We start from the raw sequence: 15,684 nt of genomic DNA on the forward strand, positions 1-15,684 counted from the left end.
GATATCGAATTTAGCTCGAACTAGGGCCTAACTTGCTAATTCGAGTGGGGTTAAAGTTGCAGAAGCCACGTTCGCGCTTGGCAATTTGAAACCGTTTCCAACAGATTTGTGAAGGACTAATCATTTTTCAAAACATTAATCGCATTTTCTCATGAAATATTTTCTGTAGTTTACAGCCAAATTTTTACATTTTGAGCTATCAAAACCTGCTGAAAACAGTTTCAAAGTGTCAAGTGTGAACACGACTAAATCTCTATATTGTTAAAATTATAAGATTGTATTATTATCGTCAGGGATAGATTTAATTTTAGAAGTAGGAATGGAGAACAGAGTAATCTGGGCGCGCGTCCAAGTCCCGAACCCCCTTCCCCGGAACGGAGGGGTATGAAAGAAGAGGCGGGGGTCATAGCGACAGAGGTAAAAAGGAATTACGTATTTAATTTTTCGCCGTCCCCGTCAGCAACGTCACTAAGTGAGCCAACCAATAAGATAATTTTAAAATTTTCGTTATGTGTTGGAGGAGGGACTCTATACTGGGTGGTCTATGAGTCGGACTGAAGTAAATACTAACCGTTCTCCATTCCTACTTCTAAAATTAAATCTATCCCTTTCATGGTAGAGTAAATAAAACCAATATAATTATAATATAACATTTCAAAATCGCTACAAACTTTTATGTGGACACAGCCTACTCCACACGTATCGGAAATAGTTCCTTCAGATTAGAATAGGGGGCGCGACTAAAAATGAAATACTTTATTAATCCATTTGTTCGTAAACGACAAAGAAGACCACAGCCTTTGTACTGTTTGTTCTCCTTTTGCCTGACTTTCTATTCAAGTAAAAATGACCGCAACTTAGAAACGCGAAACGCGTTTTCATCGGAAACAATTCCTTCAAGTGACAAAGAACGAGATTTAGTCCGTATTATTATAATTAAAGATTTTAATAAGAATTAGGTTTCGTGCTAGTTTTATATATTCAAATGTAACGCTGCGTGTTCATCTAAAGAAGGTGTAATACAACTCAAGGCAGGAATATCGTATCTTGATTGTTCTCATTTAGCCCGACGTTTAGTTCACGCTTCTAGAGTGGCCATTATTCTATAGAGGGAGTCGGTTCTGGCCTAATTATTTGCAGCCATCTTCAATGGGAATTTAATGTGGATTTTCTTTTCTTTTAAATCTAATCCGATACGCTATGTGATTTACATGGATTATTATTAAGATGAGCTATAACATTTACAGGCCTGTTATGTGAACGTTAGTAATATTCGCAATTTATTCAAGAATATACAGTTTTGTTAGTTTTAGTTCTAGTCATTACACGTAGTTGTAAAAGGTTCGATGAAGAAGTGATATCTAGTTTATTATTAGGGAGAAGGTATAAATTCGCGCCACATTCTAGCTCTTTATCTCCAGCTCAAACGTAGCCTGTCCGGACTGTTAATCCCCGCCGTCTCTAAATTACAACCAGCATCTCATTGGTTCTTGAAAACTCGCGACGCGAATGACGAAAATTAGTAAATTACAGTCATATTTTCCGACTGAGGAGAGGGAAAATAGCCCGGCCTCCGTTTACGTCCCCCCTTGTATTTTGAAAGGGGGACTGGGACTATGGCGCGCGAATACTTAGCCATTTTATACCTTCTCCCTAATAAACTAGATATCGCTTCTTGGTTCGATTTAGCAGACGCCACTATACCAATGACGGATGGCGCAGTAGTCCTAGTTTTTAAGACTAATTAAATCCTAATTATCATATTGTAATAAGAGATCATTTAGTTTTTAATATTTTTCCTTTTAAGGTATAATTTTATGTTACCTGCACATTTTTCTTCAAATGTAACTTACATGGCCTTATAGTTTCAATATTTTTATATTACTTTGTTTATTGTCCGGTACAAGATTCAGGCGGGTATTTTTAAGGTAAGTGTGAAGTGTATCGTATTGTCTTTGAAAAGAGATTGCTCTCAAAAATATAAGAAGTTAAGATTTGGTGAAGATAAGCGATTCTTTAGTAGCGCAAATGGTGATTAACATAATTACCATAATTTGGGGGTTAATGCATTTTCGACACATTTTCCACGCTTACCTGGTTTGGTTATTCAACTTTGCCTGCAGTTTTAAACAATTGAATTTTTAATTCAACTATAGGTGTATGCCAAATATATACTTTTTAAGTGTCTTGTAAAGCAGCTAGAATTACCGCAATTTTAAACTGGTTTCTAATGGGTTTTTGGTGCATTTCAAGCCACTTATATATTATAATTCTGACTGGTGATAAATTTTATTGAAAGTGGGTATAAGTCAAAGGTGATCGTTGAAGAAAGAGAAATTACGTGAACTTATGACTAGGGACAATCACCGATCGATGACTTTTTGACATACTTAATTTTATCTATTTTAAAAGTAAGGACTATATTGTTACTTATTTAATAGAAAGAGAATAAAATGGGCTATATTGTTACCAGAAGTAGGATAAGAGACTAGAAGTATTGAGGTAACCAAATTCTTCACGTGGCGAAAGTGAATATTCTTGATAACGCACCAACGGTTGGCCCTCTGGTAGCTATTTCTGAATTTTCCCTCCAAAACGTGAGACGCTCGCGGCGGTAGATGGCCGAACTAGATTCAAGCACCCGCGTCCGTGTTCCGCGGCTTTAGCTTGAGGGGAAGGGGGTAGGAAATGTTTTTGGAACTCGACCAATTGTTTTCTCTCTAGTGTAGGCGCGATGGAAGCGGCATAAAATCCTAAAATTTTGTTCACTAGAGCCAGGATCTACTACCAATGCTAGAGCTCTTTACTTCTAGTCTCATCCTACTTCTGTTGATACTTATAAGGTAATGTTCGTTTTGAATTTGTTTCCATTTATTAGTCTATAATAATTAAGATGGTACGAGCAATTACGTTTGCTTACTGAACACTACTCTTTAGGCCAGTGACGTATAATGCCAATTAAAGTTCCACACGTCATAACGTCATGATATGCTTCACGAAAGGCCAAAATTTTATTCTTATAACAAATATTAATTTGCGAAATATCTGTAAGCTGTTTTTAAACAGAATTCATAAGTTTTCACAACTTTAAATTTCAACAACAAAAATACTTTTTTAGGGAATCTAAAATGTTACGACTCTAGAATAGGGTGTTAATTGCAATTGCAGGGATCCGCGGACCCAACCTTGAGAACAACTGACCCATACCACTTCCCTGGTGTTACTCATCTCAACTATGCAGTTTTTTTCAAAATGCGAATACCCATAATGAAAATATTAAACGTGAACAAACTGAACATACTGTTTCACTTTTATAAAATTATACATTCGTTTTTTCTGCAATAAAATTGAATATTTTAATTTTAATCTAACGTAGTTTATTGAAATTTTCAGTAAATTAATAATAAATTTTTAATTATTGGTTACAAAAGCATACGAAAATTTTAATTCAGAAAAAACAATTATTAAAGTTAAACATTTTTCCAACAAATATGCCAAAAAAAAATGCACAGAAATATTTTTGGGGTAATATGGCATAGAAATTAATATTCATGCGATTTATAAATTCCGTACAATTAATATTGACCCGCATTTTTGTAAAAATAATAAAAAATAAAATGTATCGACAGCCGTAGGCTGGTTATTTACGAACAAATTATGTATTTCACCTTGTGTACCCCAATCGGATATTATTATTAACCTATCGTTCTGTATCGCCCTACATTCGATCGCGCCGCGGTATCGTCCGGAATGACTAAATATTTCGTCTTACGAAGGCAATTAAAATTTCTCGACGGCTAATGTAATTCCAGACGGGGCGTTCCGCTAATTTATAACATACGTTAATGACCGTAAGTCAGTGATTCCCAAACGCTGCAATGGCCCATTCGGACTAAAAAAAATCTTAGGTTCAAGTAGGTGAAGTTGCTTTGTTGGTTTAATTAGACACGTGTCAACTACTACGTAAAAGATTGCCGGGCTTAGTTTGAAACTTTTCGACGTCGGGCAGTGTCGAGAGGGCACCGCCTTGTAACAGTCATAAATTTGCTTGCAATATCCTTTCAGTAGACTTGCAATTATAAACTTATGTATATTCTATATACAACCATAATTTCATAAGGTATGTTCCCCATTCATTTGACTTATCTTATAATTGTAAACTTATGTATATTCTATACACAACCATAAGTTCATAAGGTATGTTCCCCATTCATTTGACTTATCTTATAATTGTAAACTTATGTATATTCTATACACAACCGTAAGTTCATAAGGTATGTTCCCCATTCATTTGACTTATCTTATAATTGTAAACTTATGTATATTCTATACACAACCATAAGTTCATAAGGTATGTTCCATAAGTTACTGAGAGCTTGCCATGAAGTGACGTAGGTGAAACGTCATAGATTCCCGTAAATCGACGCCTGGTGAGGCTCTGACAAAGGCTTAGTACAAACTAAATAGGAAGATGAACTTATAAACAGAGTGTAGTCATTTCTCGAACTAGCTCGAGCTGTAAATCTCTAGCATTACGAACTTGTATAGGAAGTGTCATACTTATGGAACATATCTTATGAACTTATATTACAACCGATATTGTCGCGAGTTGCTTTTATTAATGAAGGTGTACGGATTTTTGTCTCAATTGTAACGTTCATTTGAGGCAAGCATTACGTAGAAATGATGTAGCCTAAACTGGAGTTTGAAAGAGGTATTTTTGTGAATTAAGGATTTGAGATGATGGTGTGGACTGAACAGGTATACGGGAAGAGGGGTTGGACACTACCCAAAAAATACTTACGGAGATTTTTTTTCTTACCTTTAGAATATTTCCTCAGTTTTAGAGATTTATCTCGATTTTATATTGGAAATTTATTTTGAGATTTTTGGAGATACAGATTTTATAGAGGCTTAGCGAAGATTTTCTTATATTTTTTATTGTATTTTTGAAGTATAATTTGATCATTGATGTATATTTTTCTACATCTTTCTGAAATTGTACGGGATTTACCCGAGTGTCCAACCTCTCTATACGAGAAGGCAATTAAAGGATCCATTAAGACTAATTAGGTTAGTATAATTAGTCTGTGGTTACAGCTGGTTCTCCAGACGACGTGTCTCGTAAGAACCTGTCCGACTGATGGAATCCCGCTACGATATAATTATACATTTCAGTTATTTATAACTTAATCATTATTTGATAATATGAGGGCTTTATGACCACTCATTCAGAAATCGGTCATGGTGTGAATGAATTAATTAATATCTAGTTTAATGACATAGTATTATATTTAAAGGCAGATTATTTTTAGAAACTGCATATGTATACCCAGAATTCCAGTTTCAAATTGTGAAGTACCGTTCCCAGGTTATAAATAAAGATTTTGCTGAATAACGGAGGTGCGATTCACATCTTTACTCGTATTATAAATATTTGTATAAGTTAATAAGATATGTTCCCGTAAGTATAACACTACATATACTTCGTAATGCTTACTGAGAGAATTACAGCTCGAGCTAGTTCGAGAACGACGGAAGCGAGAATTGAAGTCCTTCACTCGGGGGTGGTTAATTTTGCAGGACTTCCATCTTCCTATTTAGTCTGCATTACTAAGCCTTTGACAACGCCTCACCTCGAATCTATGACCTACCTCACCCACTTCATGACAAGCTCCAGTTTGTAACCAGTGACAAACTTATGGCCAACATATCTTATGAACTTACGATATTTGCCATGTCTTTCCAAGTGAATTTCATTTTTACGTTTTTGATTTTTCAAAATTTCAGAGAACTTTATTTTGAACCATTTCCATATACAATATTTTAATTAATTTGCTGTGGATATGCTTCTATAGAATGTGTTAAACAAGGTCACTAAACCAGCTGCAAGAGAAATTAAGCTTGCAAAGTGACTTCACCGACGTGAACGTATGATTTAAGGCTAGTCAGAATGGTCATTTAGTGATCTAGAATAGGGCGTTCTTAATAGGTACTGGCTGGGGTTTTACGCCTTAGCGACATTCGAGTCCATCTGGTTTAATGATCCTAGATGCGAATATATCGGAAAATAATAGCATTTAGTTTCCCTTTAAAAATCAGTGGTTGTGAAAAGGCCTTGGCGTAGATGCATTACCCGAGGGTTTGCCATTATTTTGGGTAGAAAAAAATCACTGAAAATATTCGACTTTGCGCTAAAGCGATTAAAGCGCTTTTACCGCTCAAAGACCCGTGAAAACTACTTTCCCTTTCTCTTCTGAAGCTTTCCTTACTTGGGCGTTTGTTTTGCCTCACCCCGAGGCCCAACCTACAAAGAGAATATACCAATAGGAGCGGAAGATTAAGCCTTAGTCTAGGGTCTCAAAAAAGGGCCGCGCCTTCTAGTTTTAGGGAACTACAAAAAGTTGGTGTCTAGTGATTGACATTTTCGATATGCCTCTCATTGGTTGCGATGTGTCGTCTGCTTAAAGATTGAAATCATTTAGAGCCAAGTCTTAGCGGCAACAATGCAAGTATTTATTTTGGAAAAGTACTAAAGTAAATAATAATTTGAAGGTGCAAGAGCTAAATGCATAAGCAGACTACCAAACAGACGACGTCCCGACGAGATAATTTGCCAAGGCGCATGCGCTTGTGGATTTTTGTCCCACGTCAAGACAATCAAGGTTTGTGGGTTGATTGCAGAGGATCTAGTACCAAACAGTTATATAATTCACCCCATGATGCGAAGTTTGATGAGTGGGAGACCAAACTAAATGATGAGCCAGGGATGAATCATGTTAGATGACTAAAGTATTAAGAGGATACACTGGGTCATCCTTCTATTATCTTTTTAATCTTCTACTCCTTACGGTAAATTCTCTTTGTCCGCAACCTCATCACCGAAATACATGTATAAAGAGTAACTTCATTCTAAAAGAGCTGCAGAGTAAACACATTTGGGTTTTGTGGGCCTTTTTCTTCGCCTCGTAAATCGCCCGACCCTAAATTTACTTCGCAACTCAAGAAGAGTAGGTACTTTTGTGTGCCCAACTGTACTTTAGAAAGATTCGGGCCACTTTAAGGCCAGGCATTTCTTCTTCCTCGAAGACAAGGCTATCCCGGTAAGATTTATTGGAAAGTAAAAAAGTTACCAAATCAGAAGATGTGTTTTGCAAAAATATTTTTTGAAGGGATAATAAGAAACATCCAGGTTTTGCTAGTCTGTCTGTTAGTAACGTTTGCTTTAAGGTACTTCAAGGCCTTGCATTTCCTCAGTTTAAAAGAGGATTATCTCTGTTAAAATTATGAGGGTCGATATCAGAAGTAAAATGTGAAAATATGTTTGAATATTTGATGCGATACATAAAACCTTTTCTGTCTTTCTGTAAGTAACTCTTGCTTTCAGACCACTGTTAGATTCTAGATTCGGTAAGAAAATTGCAAAATCAGAAATGTGATGGGAAAAAAATATTATCAAGTTAAATTTAGAAATACTTAAGGTCTCAGTCTATCGGTTAGTAACGCTCGCTCTCAGGTCACTTTAAGGCCTTAAGTAGTCTGAAATCCTATTTTAAAATTGCAATAATAAGCCCTTATCTGTTTCTGCAGTCTGTCTGTTGGTAACTCTTGCTTTCAGTCCACTTCATGTCCTTGCGGTAAACTATTTTTCAGCCTTCCGCCATCTTGTTAAAGTATACATACCTCTTTTTAGTGCGGTGCACCGTTATCTGGTTGTAAAAAGTGTATGGAAGATCGTAACGAGAATGTTTACCGCCAAAGAAAGTAAAATAGTTTGGCTCTTAGTTTGTATCCTGGGGCCTCGAAAACTTCATTCGTTGGCGGTTTGCCCGGCTCCTTTTAGTTTTATGTCATAAGAAAGATCAGTAGTTTTCATGAAGTTGAAGTAGATCGATCTACGATATTCTTTGCCTTTCATACAAAGCCATGTAACCAACATTTTCATCATAAACTAAAGGCTTTCACTATACAGTCTCATCAGTTTATTTGAGAGAGCGTGTTTATTAAAAGCGCAATTGAATTGGCCCTTTGTTTTGATAGATAAGTCACAATGGATCACTAATTGGATTAGTTCTTCCGTATTAAGTAAAATAATTATGTTTTTTCTTCTAAACATTGTACACTTTGCACAGCTACAGTTTCTTATCGACTTTGACCAACTACATAACTGGTATCAGGGTAAAAGTTTAAAAGTGATTCTGTTTTTTTTTTAGTTCTTCTTAAGGTTGGGATGGGGGTCTACCCCTAATCAATAGACTTGGTAAAAACGACTTTATCTAGACCTCTAATATTTAAGCTTTATGATTAACCCCTATTTGAATATTTATGAAAAGGGCAGTTTCTTTATATAAAAACTCTGCAGATAATCTATGGTTTGTCGGGGTAATTGTCTAGTCTTCATAAGTAGTCCGTTACAAGTCTTATTCAACCTGTCTTATACATAACCTGATGAGTTCAGGTACCTTACGTCTTGGTGAAATTTACAGCTTGTACAGGGAATAAGTTTGGGGAATCCTTGCCCAGAAGTAAGATCAAATGTTTATAAGATAAGCTCCATAATGCTAGGTGCAGCTCGAGCTAGTTCGAGGAAGAACGACGGAAGCGAGAATTGAAGTTCTACACTCGGTGGTGGTTAATTTTGCAGTCCATCTTCCTATTAAGTCTGTACTAAGCCTTTGACTGCGCCTCACCAGGCGTCGCTTTACCTCGAATCTATGACCTACCTCATTCACTTCATGACAAGCTCCAGTTTGTAACCAGTGACAAATTTATGGTGAACATATCTTATAAACTTATGGTATGATATATCATTCTTTTCTCTGACGAAATGAATGAATGTATGGGCCTTGGTTGCGCCGCAGCACCGAGGCTTGGGCGCGAATTAAATATTTACCGGTGAGACGGGCACCCCATATACTCACTCTTTCTGGCCCGAATAGCTTTCAGGGGGAACCCAGATACGAGACGAGATTTCAATGAACACATAATAGATGGTGCATGCAGTTGCCTGTGCTAGGCAAGGAGGCCATAACCAACGGGAGTAGAAGCTAACATGCTTGGCAAGGCATAATGTAAGGAGTTAGCGCCGTTCTTTTATTTGTTTGGCAGCGTTTTGCGTCAGGACGCATTTTTTTCCTACTTTTTGGGCAGCCATTTTGAAACATGGCGGTATTTGCAACCCCAAAAGCCATGAAGCTCGAATATTGGCTAGAAATATCAGCCAGTTTAATAAATATTAATGAAATACGTTGAAAGACATGCGGATGTTATTACATTAGGAAAGTTTTGTTTATATTTCTGGGCGCCATTTTGAAAGATGGCAGCGACTTGATGTGTGCCTGCCTTCCAATTAAGAGTTAATGACTTTCCTGCTTCATAGGTAAAGCGTAGGGTTTCGACTTGTTGGTAGCTCCCTTATTGGATGACGGATTTAAACTATAAGGATGGTTATTTGATTGAATGTAACGTTTTTCTTATTGTGGTTACTGTTTTGAATTGTTTTCAAAAATGTACATTTTTTAAACCTTGAGAAAGGTGCGCGCATACAGGAGAATGAAAGGTTCGAGGAAACCTTTCTGATACTGTTCTTTTCACCCTCTTTGTAACGCGTTCATTTTGTCTTCTTGGCCATGCAGCTACAGTTCGGGGAAGGAACTTTGGGCAGTTTTTATCGCAGTTCAGAGCAATTATTTATCCGGGTCTGCATGGCGAAAGGGCGAGGGTTTTCTTTACAAATTTAGTTATCAATTTCGCCGGCGAAACACTAATGATTTAGTTTAATGACTAAGGCTGACTTCCCAGTTCGTATCTAATAATCTCGACTCTGATTTTATTTTTATGAAGTTCAGAAAGAAGTTTGTAATGCATTTATTATTATCAATCTGGATCTAATGTACACAGCTTTATCGATTTTAAAATTCAAACTAGTATCGAGGCATTTAGAAAAGGTATCAGTTGTATGAAGGTAAATGCAGCAACGAGTGAAAGCCATTTTTGTTCTCAAAATCATAAGTTCATATGTTCACCATAAGTTTGTCACTGGTTACAAACTGGAGTTTGTCGTGAAGTGATTGAAGTAGGTCATAGATTCAGGGTAAAGCGACGCCTGGTGAGGCGCTGTCAAAGGCTTAGTATTGCAGACTAAATTCGACCTAGATGGAAGTCCTGCAAAATTAACCACCGAGTGTAGGACTTCAATTCTCGCTTCCGTCGTTCTAATTGAACTGGCTCGAGCTGTTGGTCTGTAGCATTACGAAGTATAGGTAGTGTCATGCTTATGGTACATATCTTATAAACTTTTGATAAAACCTAATTACAAAGCTATAGGATTTCAATTTGAAAGCTCGGCATTACCAGAGAGACCCGATGTTGACTGTTGTAATTCAGACCTAAATTTTGAAAAGTAGTGATATGTGAACAACATAAACCCACAAAGCCCCCTACGGTAATATGAAAGTATTATACTAAATAATATTAGTGAAATCAGTTGAAAGGTAAAATCAACGATATTCAGAAAGGAAAATGTTTTAACCGTTCTGACCGCCATTATTCAAGATGGCGGTGATTTGGAGAAGTCATTCTTAGTGAGTAATTGCGATGAGTAACTCTTCGATGTACTTAAACGTCCCTGCGACAATGCTCTCATCTTCTCAGGTAAGTCAAGGGATTTGACTTGGCTCTGATCAGACAGCCAGGACTTTTACTCACACAGTTACAAATAGCATGAAGTAATTTACTCCTGGATGGCGCGCAAAGATGCTAGTACCACTATCCGGACACAACCTTTTTTTTAAGTTGAGAAATTTGTTTTCCAAACAATATATTAAGTTTCCCAACTTGGTCAACTTATCACTTCAATTATTAATTTCAACCCAACACGCGTTGCCTTACCAACTAATTAAATCTAAATGAAATTAATTACAGTTGCAATTCATTACCTTTAATTAATTTACCACTTAAAATCATCAATCATTCGTAATAATTAATTCCCACCATTAGTTTTGAGGGAGTCCCGAGTCAGAAGTGACGTAACGATTAGTTGATGCTTTATGGGACCGCCTTTCTTTTCTCTTTCACTCGGCTGACCCCAAAATCCTTCAATCTAAATTTAAAAGGAACCGGAGACCCCCAAACCCGAACATTTTAGTTTTCGGGACTCCCGTTCAACAAGTAAGCGTCAATGAAGTGGCCACCGAAATACGTATTTTCTGTTTAAGCGAAGCTCCCCTTTCGTACGCATTAACTCTAAGGAGCTGAAATTTGAACGCAAAGTGGTTCGAATTCCATTTTGTCCAAATTCTGATACTCCTGTCGCGTTTCGAGCATCTAGAAATCGTTATGAATATCCTAGGTCGGATGGTTGCGAGTTTCTCCAGTAGAAATTTTCTTTGAAACACTAATTGTTGCACGTCCTTGATTGCAATTTATGTCTATTAAATGTTTGGAATTGCATTCAGTCATCGATAAATCTCATGGAGTAGCTTGACCTCTTGGTACTTTCAAGAAATTTCTCGTGAACTCATTTAAATTCATTGCAGAACTTTGGTACTTTCGAGAAATTTCTCGTGAACTCATTTAAATTCATTGCAGAACTTTGGTACTTTGAAGAAATTTCTCGTGAACTCATTTAAATTCATTGCAGAACTTTGGTACTTTGAAGAAATTTCTCGTGAACTCATTTAAATTCATTGCAGAACTTTGGTACTTTGAAGAAATTTCTCGTGAACTCATTTAAATTCATTGCAGAACTTTGGTACTTTCGAGAAATTTCTCGTGAACTCATTTAAATTCATTGCAGAACTTTGGTACTTTCGAGAAATTTCATTGCACAACTTAAGTCCCTTCGATTCTTGGTAGTTCCATGAAATGGCAACCCGATAAGTCAGTTGAATTCTTGGAAGTTTTTAAATGGAAACTTCGCTTAAATTTCTTGGCTTTGCACCAAACAAAGGTCACTAGACACCTGTAGAGACAGTGGGCCAATAATGGCATACGTGTTACTCTGTGAAATATTTTATCAGTTTTGGGTCTATGATGTGAAAACAGTGAAAATCGCAAGACACAGTTTCGAAATCTGAGTACACAGTAATGTGAAGCGACATAGCGTTTAGGAAACGCATTTCTGACACCAACCTCCCGATCTAGTATCAGAGTCTGAAGAGTGGGGGGGGGGGGGTTTTAAAAGGGGTGGCCAGTTTTGGGCGCTCGAATTGTGATTGATTTGAGCGTCCGACAGCTGCGTCGAACGTCTCTACAAATTGAAAGTGGCATGGGTGAACCGCCTCCCCTGTACGCTATGGGTGCATCCAACGATTGGATTTTCCGAATTTTGCTCAGCAGTCGTCCGGAAGTTTCCCTTTTCCATTTATCGGAAAGTTATATTAAATTGCCGATATCCAACCCATCTCCCCCCTTAACTCCCCCCACTGCCGCCGCTTCGACCTCCAAAAGAAATTAATACAAAGAATCAACTTTTCAACTGGGTGCAGTGCAGTGCTCCCCAAATGCGTCGTGAAACTAATGGGCCCAAGGAACGTTAGTCGGCGACCAGGCTTGATTGTATTCCGTATAACAAAGTGTCCCCACAAGATGGTCTCAAGTGTGGCGAGATTTTAGATCAACATTAAAATTAAAAGTCTGTCCCGAAAACCGGAAATTTAGGTGCCCGAAATGCGAAATACAATTCACATAGACAAGCGTGTTACATAATTATAATATCTGGCCACTTAGATCTTCACTTAGATACACACTGCTCTACAATTTCTCATGAAACTTAAGTGTTATCAGGGATAGATTTAATTTTAGAAGTAGGAATGGAGAACGGTTAGTATGCACTTCAGTCCGACTCAGCCCCTCCCTCCAACACTTAATGAAATGTTTAAATTATCTCATTGGCTCAGTTTTAATCTACGTTTTGATGACGTTGCTGACGGGGACGGCGAAAAATAGTGACGTAATTCCTTTTTACCTCTGTCGCTATGATCCGCCTCTTCTTTCATATCCCCTCGTCCCGGGTAAGGGGGTCCTGGACTATGACGCGCGCCCACATTACTCTGGTCTCCATTCCTACTTCAAAAATTACATCTATCCCTGGTGTTATGCATGACAAAAATGTACAGTATTTACAAAAATTAAATAAGAAGTAGCCAATATATTTATGATATTTACATATTTATTACATGCTTCTCATTCGAAGTATTCATCATTTTACATGCTCGTTCGATCGCATGGAATTTTCCTTCAAAAATATTTCCATTCATATTTCAGTTTCAAGTTTTTCATTGGCAACTTTTCCAAAAAAATGTCAAAAACAGAATTTCGATTTAAAGTCCAAAGAAACCCCTAGAAAGTTTAGAAGAAGGAAAAAAAGCTTTTATCGAAATGGATTCAAAACAAATCTTTATGTTTCCAATTTTGCGGAGAATTTATTTTTCAAAGGGAGTCAAGTATTTTCAGAAGACCTTAACGTTTTATTGGAAAATACGGTGCGATTTTCTGGTAGAGAATTTTTAAACGATTTATAGGGATTCTTTCCCAAAATTTATTTCATCCTTTTGGCGCTAAAGCCTGAAAAAGGATAAATTATTTCATTTTTCAAGCGAGGCATAGACACGACGTAATTTGATTTTACGGTTTAAAAGTTTTAAATTTTAGTTTTAAAGTTTCTTTGTGTATTCTTTATGAACAGTTACAGTTAGTTAATTTCTCAATTTGATTAACGAAACTGAATGATTTATATCAGTAGCACCATAAGTTCATAAGATACGTTCCATAAGTTTGTCACTGGTTACAAACTGGAGCTTGTCATGAAGTAAGTGAGGTAGGTCATAGATTCGAGGTAAAGCGATGTCTGGTGAGGCGCATTCAAAGGCTTACTACAGACTAAATAGGACCTAGATGTAAGTCCTGCAAAATTAACCACCGAGTGTAGGACTTCAATTCCCGCTTCCGTCGTTCTCCCTCAAACTAGCTCGAGCTGTAAGTCTCTAGCGTTTAAACGAAGTATAGGTGAAGTCAAACTTATGGAACGTATAAATATCTCATAAATTTATGGTTTTAAGCAACTAACTACACAGGTAGGAAACTTTTACAGGTTTCCACTTCGTTAAATGACTCTTGCAGCTTAACCAGTTCAAAATAAAATTAAAAAAATCTTAGTATTTACTGTTATTTAAAAAATACTAAAATCAATCAAAAATTATTTTCCGCTGCTTTTTTCTGCAAGTTCCGCTTAATTCCGTCAAAAATAGGATAATAGGCTAGAATTATTTTACCAAAATAGACGTTACATATTTGTGGTTTGATTTAATACTTATCTAGATCACTTTCGGTGACATATTTTCCGACTTTTATCTGATCCGCTGAAGCGACTAAAACCGTCTCGAAAAATTCGCCTTCACTTTCCCTTGTTTTGACTTTTAAAATCTCACGCGACAATAGTTTTTATCATTCCGGTTCCGATAAACTTCCATATAACCAGAAGTGAGATGAGACTAGAAGTGAAGGGCTCTAGCATTGATAGTAGATCCTGGCACTAGTGAACAAATTTGAGGATTTTATGCCGCTTCCATCGCGCTTACACCAGAGAGAAAAAAATTGGTCGAGTTCCAAAAACATTTCCTACCCCCTTCCCCTCATCCTAAAGCCGCGGAACACGGACGCGGGCGCTTGAATCTAGTTCGGCCGTCTACCGCCACCTGCGAGCGTCTCACGTTTTGGAGGGAAAGTTCAGAAACAGCTACCAGAGGGCCAACCGTTGGTGTGTTATCAAGAATATTCACTTTCGCCGAGTGAAGAATTTGGTTAGCTCAGTACTTCTGGTCTCATCTCACTTCAGACATTCTGAAGATAGAGCATTTTACGCAGCCTTTATCAAGCTTGAATTTTATTTTGTAAGTTGGTATTACCAACGGCGAACCTGAACTAAATCGAGGATTTAAATCGAAATGGGGTGTTCTCGCGAAGGTATAATAGGCTATTTCGATTCAAAAGCTATTTATGCACTTTCCGCCTTTGACAAGGTATTAAATTTTTTTTTTCATATGGAAATATCATGGAGGAGAAAGGGAGATGCGACTAAGGTACTTGTAGTTTGTTTATGCAACGAGAATATATCAAAGGCTTCGCAATGCTAGAGACATACAGCTAGAGCTAGTTCGAGAACGACAAGGCTACACTCTATTTTGCAGGACTTCCATCTTCCTATTTAGGCTGTACTAAGACTTTGACAGCGCCTCACCAGGCGTCGCTTTACCTCGAATCTATGACGTTTCACACACGTCACTTCAAAAAAAGCTCTCAGTAACCAGTGACAAATGAATTTAAGTTAACAGTTACAAAATAATTCTTCATCTTCTACTCCTCTCGGTGTATTCTCTTTGGTTCAGCGTGAGGGAGGCGGTATTTATTTGTTCTGCCTTCCGAGAAGAAACTTGAATCACGTGATTGTCACCCACGTACTCTCGTTCATACCTCACTTTCTCATATCTCTATTTGCCCTTGTTTGCAAAGGTAACTTTCGGATTTAAATAAATCTATTTCGAAAATATACAGTATGTATCTTATATGAAGAAGTATTGTCGTATCGCGTTGGCGTATTCGCTCCATTTGAGCGTAAAAATCGTCTGAATTTTGAATGTATTGATTTTAACAAAGCACTTTCGAATGATAATGTATTATTGTACT

The 15,684-nt window shown here is 37.2% G+C and overlaps 1 protein-coding gene across 2 annotated transcripts in view; it reads left to right on the plus strand.

Annotated features, from left to right (window-relative positions):
* The window catches only part of LOC149647349 (metabotropic glutamate receptor 3-like), a 77,493-nt gene that overhangs the window by 14,187 nt on the left and 47,622 nt on the right, over positions 1-15,684 (plus strand). The window lies entirely within an intron of this gene.

Source organism: Phalangium opilio, unplaced genomic scaffold, assembly GCF_054372755.1.
Source record: "Phalangium opilio isolate 3A_F unplaced genomic scaffold, DU_Popi_V2 ptg000089l_1, whole genome shotgun sequence".
Lineage (NCBI taxonomy): Eukaryota > Metazoa > Arthropoda > Arachnida > Opiliones > Phalangiidae > Phalangium > Phalangium opilio.